At 41.0% G+C, this 15,779-nt stretch overlaps 1 pseudogene; it reads left to right on the top strand.

Annotated features, from left to right (window-relative positions):
• Positions 1-2,092: 2,092 nt before the first annotated feature.
• On the top strand, positions 2,093-14,467 carry LOC147606942 (oxysterol-binding protein-related protein 4B-like; annotated as a pseudogene).
• The last annotated feature ends 1,312 nt before the right edge of the window (positions 14,468-15,779 follow it).

Genomic DNA, 15,779 nt, shown 5'->3' on the forward strand with positions numbered 1-15,779 from the left:
TGGTTTGATACTCCAACCATTCAGTACAGATTTGTTACCCTTGGTTGAATGTAATTTTTGGTGAATTTATGCTGATAAATCTATTGTAATCATCACCTAAACACCAGATTGAGTTGTAAAAGGGTAGACAATGCCCTTGAATCTTGAAATTGGATCAAGAGGTAAGACCCCCTTCACATCGTCACATGAGTACGGCACAAGAGATGGCCAAATTTAATGAGGAGCAGTTTTATACATGGCAAACAAAAACCATGTATTTGCTCATGAGGAAAAATCTGTGGGGGCTAGTTGAAGGAAGAGATGAATGCCCAAAGGTGAGTGGGAAAAATGAGTGGAAGAGCAGGAATGAGAAAGCATTAGTAGGACTTATCGCACTCAGCTTAAATGATGAAATCATTCATCACATCACAAGGATACAATGGGCAAAAGATGCATGGGATGAACTCTGTAAATTATTTGCCACTCAAGCAAAAAATTCAAAGATAAATCTGTTAATGCAATTCTACAAACTGGATATGAAGGAAAGTGAACCTTTAATCACACACTTGAACAAATATAAAAGCATTAAGCAACAACTGGCAGCCATTGGCAAAAAGGTAGAAGATGATGAGGCACTAGCAGTGCTTCTGAAGAGTGTGGACAAAGGTGAATATGAAAACATTGTAGCAACCTTAAAGAATGTACCTGAATTGAAGCTGCACGAGATAGAAGGATCTCTACTAGAGCAAGAGATAAGGGTCAAAGAGAAGAAATGGCTGGACTCAACAACTGGAGAAGAAAAAGTATTCTTCACCCGAGGAGGATTCTCTCGAGGATGAGGAAGAGGCAAAGTAGGAGGAAGGACCTTCACTTGCCACAACTGTGGGAAGCCAGGACACATGGCAAGAGAGTGCTACAGCAAACCCAATGGAGAAGGAACGACATCGGCAAACTTCATAGAGGCTCCTAAGGAAGTGGAGTCAGATCATCTTTTCTGTGAGAGAGAGAGAGAGAGAGAGAGAGAGAGAGAGAGAGAGAGAGAGAGAGAGAGAGAGAGAGAGAGAGACAGAAACCCCACAACCCAATGTAACCTGCCCCAACGGAGTAAAACCACCTCTGAGCCATTGATGATGTAGGCCATGTGGTAGATGTATGTGTGAGCACTTTAGTCAAGGTCATGGGCACTTGTAGTAGCCTTGGACACATAGAGAGAGAGTGTGTCAAGGACTATGAGTTTAGGGACTTGAGGCACTGGTCGCGGACTACCAAGTAAGACGAAAACTTGGTATAGGGTCCAGGTGTGCTAGGAGTATTCACTTGAGGGGAGGTGTTAAAATATACAAGTGAATAGGGTGTGTGCGGGAACAAGCCCTTAACAAGAGGCTATAAAAGAGAATCTATAAATGAGTGAGAAGCTGTGAAAAGGTGAGAAGTATCTACTGGGAGAGAATAAAGGGTAGCATGAGAAGATTTAGGAGGTGTGGAGATATTCTGGGAAGAGGTGGAGAGAATCAAGCAAAAGAGGTGGAGTGAATCAAGGAGAGATCAGTGGGATTAGATGCTTGGATGTAAACTCTATAAACTGAGGCATTGGCCTAATGAGAATTTGCTAGTTTTTTATTATCCATGCCTACATTAAGCTATCAGTTAATTGCTCTTCACTAATCACATCTTAATCATTGTCCAATCTCTTTGTTAATGATGGTGATTCTAGCATTTGATCCACCATAGCTCATCACATTGCTGCAAATTTAACAATTTTTGGGAGTTTGCTATTTGAAGGTAGATTTAGAGAGATGGCCCAACCTGCAAATAACACAGTTACATGTGCTTACCTCAACCTTTTGGTGATGGGAAGTTGGATGGGACAATTTACACCCTTTAGAAGCTTAATATTAAATCCATTCTTGATTCATACGAGTTGTGGAAAACTACAATAGATGTTGATGCAAAGCCAAGTCCTACTCCAGATCTAGTAGATCCAATATAGACCATACTGCTATATCATGTTTTGTCATTTTGGCATAGAGGCGAAGGAATGCAAATCCGTTCACTAGTATTAGTAATTCAGTGTGATGATGATAATTCAGCATACTACCATAGCTTCTAAATCATGGCAAGTTCTAAGAACCAGTATGAGATGAGGAATCAGACAAGGATTCAAAACCTTGAGAATCACAACAGAAAGGCATTCTGATGTGGATAAGCAACAAAGTAGTTCATGTCGCGGATAAAGAATCTACAAGATTAGATGGTAGTTTGTGGGGATCACTAAAACCATTGAAGAATTGGCATGAAGATGCATCAGAGTGTTGCCCCCAAAGTATGAGAAATTTAGTAACCTCGCTGAACGTGCAGGTGCACAACCTGCCTCTTACTTTTGAGGAGTTCGGCACAATGTTGGTGGAGGAGGAGATGTGTTTCAAAGCCAAGGATGGTAGCAATGTGACATTCTCTGCAAATGCAAAAAAAGGCAAGGGGAAGGGCTCCAATAACCCCAATGCTTTTGAAAAGAAGAAGGAATCTATGGTAAAATGTTTCTACTATGATAAGCCTAGTCACATGGTCAAAGCATATAGAGTGAAGGAAGCAGATAAGAAGAATAAATCTAAGGTAAAGTGTTTTTATTGTGACAAGTCTAGTTATAAAGATTAAGGGAATTAGATGAGAAGAATGACACTTTAAAGCCTTAAAAGAAGGAGTCCAAGAACATTGCTGATACATTGGGCTACTAGCTAATTGTATGTTGCTTATGTTGTCACAATAAATGATAATAGCCCTATCCATGAGCTCATATCTTCCCTAGTTACTTATATAAATGATAATAGCTCTATCCATGAGCTCATATCTTCCCTACTTACTTATATAACCAAAATACCTCATATGCTACCATAGCAACTCACCTGTATTCATCCTCCTCTATACTTGATAAGCAACTATTGAAATCTAAGGTAAAGTGTTAATTTCTCCCACTTCTGCCCATGACTATTTTTGGCTCTTTACCACGTGATTGAAGTAAGTTTACACTTCCCATCTCCTTTTGGTTGGCTCTAGCCCTTTGAGTATCAAGCTCTTGTTTCCTTAAGCTCAATTCTCATAGCTACTATTCTACTTCAATCCTCTTCAGATCTAATTTTACTTTCTTTGAGGTCGGGAAGAATACTTGACCAGTCCTGGCTATGCTTTCCATGTCTCTTCTCATTCAAGGGGTTCCAATGTTTGACAGCCTCGAATTTGAAGGTTGGATATGTACTTCTTGCCTTGGACCAAGTCCAGCGCTGGTTGATGGACCCATGCCTGCGAGATTGCGCCTCTTCATCGTTGCTAGTTTGGAGACTAAAAAATCCTTGGGCTATATCAATGATAGCGTTGGATCTGGTAGGGAAGGGTGGTTTCTCCTCTTTCCCAAACCCAGAGTATCACAACCCTTCTTCCATGGATTCTTCACTACTAGTTTTGATAGTGGTTAGAATCCTTCAGACACTCAATTGAGTGCTTACTGAGTGGCCTGAACCCACACTCTTTTGATAGGAAGATCCTGGTGGGTGATTTGATGCACTATCGTACCAAGAGTGAGGTTGTCTCCGATGAGCCTTCCAAACCTCGAGTGCATGTGAATATGATTTGATAAGCTATTTTGTTGCCCCAATTAAATTTTGGTCAGATACTGTCGACTTGTTTTCTAAGGCCGTGAGATTACAGAGAACAGTTCACGGCATGAAATGTCAAAAAACTATTCACGTCGTGAACGATTTTCTACACTTTCACGTGTTTAAATTTTTTACTTTGGACTCAAAAAGAAATCCACGTTACCTTGTTATGATTTTTACCAGTCTTCTCAAGAACTTCCTTAACCTTAATCCGACAATTCCAGGTTTGTGAGTTAGACTTGATTAAGACGTGAAATTGTAGAAATAGTTCACGCCGTGAAGGAAAAATGTTTTCATGTCATGAAATGCAAATGGTTCACATCGTGAAATGCAAATGGTTCATGCCGTGAAGGGCTCTGAAATAGTTCACGTCGTGAAATGAAAGTGTTTCACGTCGTGAAATGAAAATGTTTCACGCCCTGAAATGCAATCGGTTCACGTCATGAAATGAAAATGTTTCATGCTCTGAAATAGTCCACATCGTGAACGTTTTCTGCTAATTCATGATTCTTAATTTTGTCAGACCCGTGGTGTCAAGATAAGGCTACCTATTTTTGGCAAGGTAATCCCGTGATTTACAACATTGATGCTGGGAGCGTTTCATACCGTGAAGTTGCAGAAAATGTTTCACGTCATGAAATGGTCTCCTGCAGTTTCACGTGGGAAATTCCCACCGATTGAGATGAATTTGGGTGCAAAATCCTTATCCAAACGCTTCCAAGATGATTGTGCCACGCATAAGGAATGTAATACGAGTTCAAGACACAATCAATGGCTCCTTATTTTTATAATTTTTGTAAATTTTTGAAAGGAAAGAAAAATAGGACATCACCTTGCTCGTTCACAACATTAACGATTTTGGTGATACAAACATCAAAATTGACTAGAAAAAATAGTGGAGCCTTCTTCCAAGACCACTCCACCACACAAATACACAACAAAAACAACCAATTTTTCACTTCTACTCAAATCTTATCCATTCATTCCATACACAATGCACTACCAGAATGCAAAGGCAATGATGAATCTTATGTAATGGGAGCTGAAACTCAAAGAGAATGGAAAGAAATAAAGGTGTTTCCCTGGCAGCGGTGCCAAAAATCTTATGGGCTACCACACCTCCAAGAGGGAACTCAATGCATTCACCTTAGGGAAGAGCAATAGAACACAACTATCGTAGGGCACTTACCAATGCTTTGAACTTGTGTCCCTTGAGGTCTCCAAGCTCACTTGAGAAGCTCCAATCCTCCAAGCTCCACCTCCACACTGTCACCGTAGAGTCGCTCACACCACCACATAAGGCAATCACTCTCTCTCACTCCTCAATACAAGTATACAACATATAAGTACAAAGAAGGCACAAGTGCTAGAATGCTCTCTCTCTCTCTCTCAAGACACAAGCAAGATCTCTCAATAGCACAAAGGGGGATTGTGTTCATTCATTATGAGAAAATACCTTATATACCCTTATTCACACTTGGACGCCCAAAACTTACTTAACTAAGGCTTTGGGTGGCCAATATCTCATAATGTACAACTTTTATAGTGCCTTTGCATGACACTTATTAATGTCCTCAAATGGAGGAGCATATTTGTTAATCCAAAATGGGATTAACAGAAATCCAATAGTGAAAGTGAAAAGATGCAGGGCAGAAGAGAGCTTAAGCTCTTGCAAGCACACACACACTCACAAAACCCTAAAAGAGAATACACAAGGTGAGAGGCTGAAAATCTTCTTCTTCTTCACACAACACTCAACACACCATACAATATTACATGTGGCATTCTTATCTTGCCACAATATCTTGCACCTCTAGGGTGCTTTTCCACATACACACAACACTGCTGCGATTACATCTCTCAACACCCCCTCTTAATCGAGGTGTTCCACAACTCACCCATATCAATGTAGCATTGCACAAACACAATCGCTACCTCTCAACTCACCCATCATGATGGGTGTTCCACAACTCATCACCCATCATCCATCACCCATATCAATGTAGCATTGCACAAACGCAATCGCTACCTCTCAACACTCCCCCTCAATGATACATTGGAGTGTCCATCAAATGAACATGTGTGTGCGTGTCTAACATCTTAGACACCTAGTCCATTTTGAGCCGACTCGCTCACAGCGGAACCACTGAGTCCAATTTGAACATAGAAGTTCGGGTGGGAACCAACCCATGCACATGCACCTCACACGTGCATCGCTCATGCACACATCACGCAACAACCATTTCGAGCTTCTAGGTGAGCTCGGGTATGGTTACCCTCATACCATGGGTGAATACACATCTCGTTTTGAGCACACATGCTCGGGCACGGTTACCCATCATCAATTGTGGGTGAGAATAAAAATTACAAAGCATTTTGGCCAAATCCAGGCAGCAGACCCTCATGTGTGTGTGAACATCTTCTTAAAAGGTTGGAAAAATTCAGTTGTGTGTGAAACTACCCTTCTTGTCAATGCTGCACTTGTAACTTTTTTTCTGCTATGCGCCACAATGCATTTCTTTGTAAACTGGCATCATGTCAGATTGAGCCATTCATCATTAACATCTTCTCTACCTCGCTATCTTCGATACAACAACCCAACACAGACTTTACTGCATAACTCATTCCACATAGTTCATCTTCTTCTTTACGCTTTCTACTGCGACCATCGCCATGCTGGGGCTCAACCGTGGTCGCCTTCAGTCCAGCTATTATCGTTCGTTAGTGCTGTTGTAATTGCCGCCTACCTCTCTTCGCTGGGTGTTTCCTTGATGTTTGTTGCTTGCTACTGCTTGTTGGCTTCCATCGTTCTCTCATGCTTTACGATAGCCAACTGAATTGCCCAGCATTCTATTGTTGTGGCTTCTCTTGGCCACCTTTCTACTGCTAACTGTGCTGTCAGGTTGCCTTTCCCGTCATGAACTTGCTTGTGCTTTAGCTCTATTGAGGGCCCCTTATTGCTACACCCACCATCGCTTCTCTAAAGCCGTCTCACTATGCTTACTATTCTGGGTGGTTTTAACTCCTTGCCATCTGCTCAACGCTCTTCCTTGATTGCAATGTGTGCAGCTCTTATTGACTGCACTTCTTTGCCTCTTGAACCCCTTGCATGAGGTTCACATTGACCACTAACATGGCCACAATGAGCTCCTAATTGAGCTCCACAACTGCTTGCCTCTTCCATCTTTGACAAGCAAGCTTTCCATACGACTTCTCTCACAAGGAAACCACTCCAAGGGTGCCTTCAACTAGATTTCTCACAAGAAATCTCTAGGTGCCAAACATGTGAAAGCTATTAAGTGCCTTCACCATTGTTGCCCATCTTCCATGAGCAACTCTGTGAGCCTTGCCCTTTTCAACATGCTCCAACACATGAGCTGCAAATCAGCCCATTATAGCTTGCCACCAATTTGACTAGCTTGCACCTCTTACACTCTTTGCCCAAATGCAAAGAACCATGGGATCTTCTCATCCCACAAATCAGCAACCCTTCTTCCATTCTCAATAACAAAAACTTGAGGCAAAATCACACTTTTACCTTCTTCACAAAACTTTGTTGGCAGCTTCTTGATGACAAAAATCTCCATCTCCAACTCCATTTGCATCTTCCCTTGATGCAAATCTTCTCTTTGTTGCAAAACTCCATTTGCAACTCTCTTGGGCAGCTTCTTTGATGTTTGATGAAGACTCCATAGTCTTCATAATGCTGAAATCTTGATTTTTAGCTTCATAGGTAGCTTTGAACTCCTCTCTCAAATGCAAATAGAGAACAATAATAGAGTGTGCATAATTTTTTTTTAAATGAACCATAATAACATGCTTAATCAAACAAACACACAAACAAGCTAATATACATAATAATCACCGTGACCAAGAGCCCAAGTGGGCTCTGATACCATGTTAAACAATCCTAAAATGGGATTGATCATGGTGATAGACATAGATTAAGCAACATAATGGTGGATTAAACCACACTAAGAACTCCATAAGACAGAGAGAGAGAGATTGCACACTCAACACTCAATTCTATTCCCTGCATTCACAATGAATCATACAATAATATAGGATTTAAGCCTTATCTCACTTTACACATCATCATCCATGTGGCACTCCCTTTTCCACTCTTTTGGTCAACACTCACACACCATATAATATTACATGTGGCATTCTTATCTTGCCACAATATCTTGCACCTCTAGGGTGCTTTCCCACATACACACAACATCGCGATTACATCTCTCAATAGACAGGACGTTCTCCTATCTTGTATATGACCATGCTTTAGGTGCTTTCTTCAAGACATACAAGGCTTTACGCAACTTGCAAACAAACTCTGGGTGTGCATGCTCCTCATATACTAGTGGCTAGAAAACTGATTATTACATGCAACCACCTTGTTTTAGTGGTATCAAAGCTTTGCATTGATTCTTTTTTCCCAATATTTTTTGAAAAATTCTTGAGATTTTTAAAACCCTAGTTCAAGCATGTTTTCCCAAGCTTTTCCTTAGCAATTTTGAGAGCCGTTCTTGATCAAATCTTGAGCAAATCAAGTCATAGAGATGTGATGCCTAATTTTACCATTTTTTACAAATTTCCTATATCATTTTGAGCATATTTAAAGGAGCATTATCACTTTATGAGAGAGAATGATATGGATTTGGTGTATGTGAACAAAAAGGATCAGGCAGGTTGATTTCTCCATAGTGGCATTGGGTAAAGAGAAGCTCTGCAAGTTCGGGAGCTTGTGCCGTGCTCATGATGATGTGAAGGGGGTCTTACCTATCAATCCAATTTCAAGATTCAAGGGCAGTGTCTACCCTTTTACAACTCAATCTGGTGATTACAACATATTTATCAACATAAATTCACCAGAAATTACATAAAACCAAGGGTAATAAATCTGTACTGAATGGTTGGAGTATCAAACCATCTCCGAATTGTAATCTAAAGTTATAGGGATCTATATCAGACACCCAATGGTTAATTTGAACCCTCCATTGCACCAAAATATAGTGATTAGTGTTGATTAATCACTAATTAGCAAAATAATCCTCTGTTTTGTGTGCAAAAAACAGAGTATGCGGGGAGTCCAGATCTGGGGCCTTAGAGTTCAAATGAGCTGAACTCCTTTCAAAGGCATTAATAGCAGTTAGTCTAGTAGAGGATTAAGCCAAGAAATACAAGATTTGACCAAACATTGAATGCTTAATCTCTGCTTTACCAAAGTCACCTGCAGATTTGATGCAGAGCTTGGATCTCACTGTAGACTTGATGAAATAAAAAACAGTCTTCACCAGCTTGTAGAGCACCCTTGAAAACCCCTGGGGCTAAGAGGAATTAGACCCATTGTTGTATCTGTGGAAGAGAAAATCTCAATTTTGCTTCAGAAAGAAGGCGCTTGAGAAATCGCGATTTGCAGCAGCAGCAACAGCTGGCAGTTTGATGAATTGAGTAGATGGGCTGGTGCATGGGGAGTATGGCTATGTGAGGCTAGAGGCTTGAAGCCTATTGTTAAGCTTGGAGGGAGATCAAGCCCCTCCACCAGCTAGGGGTACATAAGCTATTTGAAAAAAGAGGTAAAAACTTTATTATTTCCTAATCTTAATTAATTAGGTGATTAGCAAGATAATGGGCTCACAAATTTGATGGATTCTAAGCTAGGCTCTGATACCCATGTTAAATTTGCAGCAATGTGATGAGCTATGGTGGATCAAATGCTAGAATCAACATCATTAACAAAGAGATTAGATGATGATTAAGATGTAATTAGTGAGTAATTAACTGATAGCTTAATGTAGGCATGGATAATCAAAAACCAACAAATTCTCATTAGGCCAATGCCTCAATTTATAGAGTTTACATCCAAGAATCTAATCCCATTGATCTCTCCTTGATTCACTCCACCTCTTTTGCTTGATTCTCTCCATCTCTTCCCATAATATCTCCACTGATCTCTCCTTGATTCTCTCCATCTCTTCCCACAATATCTCCACACATCCTAAATCTTCTCATGCTACCCTTTATTCTCTCCCAGTAGATACTTCTCACCTTTTCATAGCTTCTCTCTCATTTACAGATTCTCTTTTACAGCCTCTTGCTAAGAGCTTGTTCCCGCACACACCCTATTCACTTGTATACTTCAACAACGAGGAGCCCCATGAGCTCCGAGCAAGCGCTTTGCCAAGCTACCAGCAAAGATGCAAGCTCAATAAGGTTAAGGATAAGCAAAGAAGGAAGCAAAACTTAAAGAGCTTGTCAAGCCTCAAGAGGAAGATCTGAGGTAAGTACCCGAGTACTTCAAGTCCTACAACATTGAGGATAGAGTGGTACACATCAAGAAGGCTTAAAGAATCCCAAGCAGAGAGTTATGTGCCTCATATAATGGTCCCATTGAGGTCAAGGAAATAAACTTTACTGGCCCAAGTGAAGAACCTAAGCTAATGTTTATTTGGCTAAGGACCTCACCCCTGAGCAAGAAGGAGAATTGATTACCTTGCTCAAGGAATTTTAGGATGTGTTCGCCTTGAAATACACTAACATGAAGGGAATTCCTCTAGCGGTGGTGAAACACACCATCCTTTTGCATGAAGACAAAAAACCATCCAAATGGATTGATTACCTTGCTCAAGGAATTTCAGGATGTGTTCGCCTTGAAATACACTAACATGAAGGGAATTCCTCTAGAGGTGGTGAAACACACCATCCTTTTGCATGAAGACACAAAACCATCCAAATGGAGAGCTTGTCACATGAATCCCAAGTATGGTCAAATAATCAAAGAAGAGCTAGACAAGCTCATTGACACAGGATTTATGTACGAAATCGAGCACACGGAGTGGGTGTCACCGAGCACACAAAGTGGGTGTCATCGGATAGCAATCATTCCAAAAAAAATGTGGAAAGCTTAGAGTATGTGTTAACCTAAAAAAGGTCAATGTGTAGAACTTTGTATAAGCTACTGATTATCTTCAAATGGATAGACAATTGCCAACAACAATGGGCATACAAGAAATTGAAGAAGGCATTAGTAAGTGCACCCATCCTGAGACCCCAAATTGGGATCTAATCTTCCATGTGCATATAAATGCTTTAGCCTTTGCTATGATGCGTGGTAGCACAACCGGGGGATCACAACGTGGACTTTCCTGTGACCTTTGCTAGTTGTCAACTTAATGGCACTAATCATAACTAGATCACCATTAAAAGATAGGGGTTAGCCATGGTATATATACCATGAAGAAGTATAAGTAGTATCCACTAGCCTACTAAATTTGTGTTCTTTGTTGACCAAGAATTGTTGTATTTAATGAACAAAGCCTTGCACCATAGGGCATATCACTAGATGGTTGCTTATTCTTTTGGAAATTGATTCAATAAACCAGTAGAATAGCTCAATAAACTAGTATAACTATTTGAGGAAGAACTGAGAATCAAAGGTTTAGCATGTGAGAAGGTCAAAGGGGGTATGTGCATGACTACCTTAATGGAGAACCCCTCTAGGGGTGGAAGATGATCGTCCCGATGCTTTATTGTTCCACATTAGCCATGTATCGGAATGGAGTGAAGACATTGCTTTTTAGTGAGATTGGATTTCCCATTGACCAGCCCATCAAAAAGGATAAAGCCAGATGCCTCATTAGGAAGGTAGCCCTATATCAATCGATAGAAGGGTCAAGATGGCATCATGAGGAAGTGTGCCATGATGATGACTTTATCATTATTCTTGTGAACAAGCCCATTCTAGCATAGGTGGAGGATACTTTATCGGGGACATGACTACTCGCAAGGTTCTTGTTGGCCTACACTCTTTGGAGACGTGGCTGAGTTTATCAAGCACTACGATGAATGCCAAAGGTTTGCCATACTCCATAAGAAGGAACAAATGCCCTTGACTCTAGTAGTTTCAAAACAACCCTTTAAAAAATGGGGTTTAGATTTTGTTGATCCCATTTAGCTTTGTAAGAGCTACCGCCAAGTTCTATCATCGTTGCCATAGACTATTTCATAAAAATCAACCCAAAAAGCTGACGCAAGAGCTACCGCCAAGTTCCTCTATGAGACTATGATTACCCGTTTTTGTTGCCCATTAGAAATAGTGAGAGATCATGGTACACATTTTATCAATGAGTGGTGAAGTTTTTACTCAAGGAATTCCTTGTGGTGCACAGAAAGCTGACACCCTAATACCCACAAAGTGAATGGCCAAGCTAAAAGCACAACAAGACTTTGTGCACCATTCTCATCGAGATGATAGAAGTATTGGGAGCACAAGTTGCACTCGGCATACAAGGTGGTTATCAACATTGCATCTTTCTAGCTTGCATTTGGGCTTGATGCAATCATCCCAATGGAACACTTGGTTCTAAGCCTTTGAATTGTGGCCATACATAACCTTAAGGGAACCCTTTCATAGAGGCTGGTTGCCTTAGAGTGAACTTAGTGAGACTGTGATTGACTTACATAGATGATGGTTGAAAAACTAAGGCACAAGTAGTGGTTTGATGATCAATTCAAGGGTAAGTGTATGGAGGTACGAGACATGGTGCTAACATACAGTGTTAAGAACACCAAATGAATACTTAAGTACAGAGGCCAAGGTCCCTACTGAGAATCATTCCTCAAGGTACAATAAAGATAGAGACCCTAGATGGGATTGAGATGGAAGGTTACTTCAATGATAGCAAGCTGAAATGCCTACTATGCTCTTCCAAATACATAAGAAAACAGAGGAGAAGTAAGAGGTTTATAATAAAATGGAGGGCATATGGTTGCCTAATAAAAAAGGAACCAAAAAGGCCAAACCTCCCCCCAATGTACAGATCTCTATACATGCAACTGATCTCTTAGCTTAGAGATGGATTAAGCTCGCAAAGCAATCAGTTTTAGCTAAAACTTTTGCTCCTAAAGCCATGCATTTTTGCCCACAAATGCTTTTGCATTCACTGTTATTTGCTCAACTGATGCCTATGTGAGCTATGTTTAGCTGGAAAATGCCCAAATTCTTGTCACTCAAAGCTATATCTATATCTATAGCTATAAATAGGTAAAAAAAAGCCCAAATGTTTGTCAATCTAAGCTGTAATCAGTTAAGTACATTTCCAAAATTTCAATGGTTATTCTTCTGAAACTGCAATTAGAATAAGATTAACCCTGTATTTGTACTCAAAGGTAGAAGATATTTTGGGGGATCCTTTCTTTTTCAGGTGCTAGTGCAGATGAGCTTGCCCAAGTCACAGCTGCAGAGCTATGGGGAGACTGTGTATTGCTGCAGCCAGGACCTGCTGGGGGCATGTGTAGAGGGGCCCACCCCCTTGCAATGCTTCCTGCATGTGGTGGCCTGGCAGATCTCCACATGCAGGCTTGTCCCATTTGCCCAGGTCCCCTTCAACCCCACTCTCGGCGAAACCCACCATGTCTCATCCGGGCACCTCAATGTCTTGCTAGAGTAGGTCCTCCCCTATCAATCATGCCCATGCACATCTTGTATGTATGCCAAATGCGTGTGCTTCTTTATTTGTGTACATATTATACATATTTCATGCAGACATATGAATGTAATGTTTGTATGCTGTGTTTCTGTATATGTATGTATGTGTTTGGATACTTGAGGATGTTGTTATGTTTTCCATTTACATTAACATACAATCTAGAGCACTCGCGCGTTACTAATAATGGTCTTAATAGATTACATGCAAGTGCATGTGCCTGCTGCACACTCAGACATCTTGTACATGAAGAGAGAGAGAGAGAGAGAGAGAGAGAGAGAGAGAGAGAGAGAGAGAGAAGTATATTAATGTCTACAGAAGGCCAAAGATAAAACAATCTAACTACCTAGACAAAACAGCCATATATGAAAGACAAACAAAGTTACAAGGTAGCCCTGTAGTGGCTGAAGCATGTGGTGTGATAAGAGTTGCAGATCTTTGGTACATGTCTTCTATGTGGCAAAAAAGATGGAGGTCAATGCCTATGCCTCTGACCTCATACAGGCTCTCTACATCCATTGCCTGTGGGGCAGAGTACTCCTATGTCTCTGGAGGTTCCCTTGGATCTGGAGCTGCTGTGTGCAGCCTTCAATGTCTGACCTGCTGCAACTGGAGTGCTCTCTCCAATATGACACCTGGGAGGCTGAGTGGTTGGTACCGATGTGTGCTAGCTGGTCTGTCTGGTGAGGTCACCGGAATGAGAGAGAGAGATCATACCAATTCAGATGCTATGCATGCATATGTGAATGCATTCAGTATTTGAATATAAGATGCATTATAACATCAGGTTTGCTGCAGGTATCTCACCACCCACCCATAACAGCCCTCTATGCGACAAATGAGGCCAGCAATATCCGGTTGCAGTGGTGGCACAATGCCTGTCTGAGATTTTATGGTAAGAATTTTTGAATTTTCAAGTTACCTGTTTTATGGTACTTTCTTAAAGTGGATCGTTATGTTCTCAGTGTGCATCTTATATGTATTAAAACTATGTGGAATGCTCATGATTATGATGATTGGGATGTCCCAGGCAACAAGGTGGAGGCGACAATCTACGGGAAAAGAACTCTCTGGCTTGATTTGCACCAAGAGGTTTCTGAGATGACAAGCCCAAAGCTCCTGATTCGGCTCTTCCCAGCACCTGGAACTGAGTGGGTGGGCAACTCGACAGTCAAGTTGGGCTCCTCTGGCCTTGAAGCCACTATAGTCTTCAAAGGGAAACATTTTTTTGGCTTGAGAGGGGTAGTGGGTCACGTAACTGGCAAAATCCGGGACACCAACAGCAACATAGTGCTGTATGAGCTCAGTGGTGCGTGGAACAGGTAAGCTTGGCTTCTGCTTAATGGAATCTTAATCCTTGGATGCACAGACATACATACAATCTACATAAAAAATACATGGCTACACGTAAAAAATACATGGCTACACATAAAAAACCTGCGAGGAGGGCGGGCCGCGGCGGCAGGCTGGCAGCGTCGTATGAGAGCGAAGAAGCGCCCGCTGAGGTGGAACCGTGGATGTATGCTTTACACGAGGCAGGCCGCAGCGGAGCGGATAAGCAGTGGGCTTTAGAAGTTTAGCCTGTGTGGGCAGTGTCGAGAGAATCAGAGGACTCGAGCCGCGGCCCGCGAGCGTCGAGCGTTCGAGCGGATAAGCAACGACGTCTCTGATAGGCGCTCTCAAAGAGGGAAAAAATTAAGACTGGAGGAAAATATAAAGAATATCCGTCGTTCGATTACAGTAGCTAAACTTTTTATATATTATTTAAGGAAAATCGAAAAAAAACTAATAAATTCGTTATACATATGGGTTTTAAAAAAATTAAATCGCGAAAGACTTTTATATTATATTTTTTTGTATGCAGCCGGGAAAATAACTGTAGCGAAGAGTTTTACAGGAAAATCGAAGACATAGGGTAAAACTTTTATAAAAAAAACTATTTGGGCTGTGCGACCGCCGTCCAATGGGCATGAAGTTTGAAAATCTTAAGATGTATTATAAACATATTTATGTGATTATTATATATATGTATATGTTATATATGCTTGACCCCTAAGGGTCAAAAATAGGGTGTCATTTGACACCTTAGTTTCTATTTAAAGATTTCACTTTGACACCTTTTCGTTAATCTACAGGCGTATTTTGACACCCAAATTGGCTCTTGAAGCCCAAATTGGGAGTCAAATTTTCGGCCTGCTTGGAAACACACTCTAACTACCTATCACAAAAGAAATGACAAACAAACAATTTTTTCTACCTGTTTGACCTTTTTCTATGATGTGACACCTTGAACCGGTAACTTCAAATGTTAAATCACAACTAAAAAAGAGATTTCGTACTGATTTTTCTTGATTTTGACAACAAGCAATCAAAAGCTAACCTTTCTACACAACTCCCAACAAGAAACAACACTTCTATCGCCTTCAAATCTCTCGAAACTCACAAAAATAGTCTATACTTCTATGCTCGAATCGGGTGGATAATGAGGGAACAATTGATGTTGGTGGAGCGTACTTGACTAGTCTCTCTGAAAACGGCACCAAATATGTTAAGTCTTTTGCGTCGGTGACTCACATGTCGTTGGGGATCGTCCAAGCATGCCACAAGAGAGTCCTCATATCCTTGCTACTTTCGGGTAGGAGCCAATTACCTCGCAATCAGATCT

Source organism: Cibotium barometz, chromosome 56, assembly GCF_041138505.1.
Source record: "Cibotium barometz isolate CiBa-2024 chromosome 56, ASM4113850v1, whole genome shotgun sequence".
NCBI lineage: Eukaryota > Viridiplantae > Streptophyta > Polypodiopsida > Cyatheales > Cibotiaceae > Cibotium > Cibotium barometz.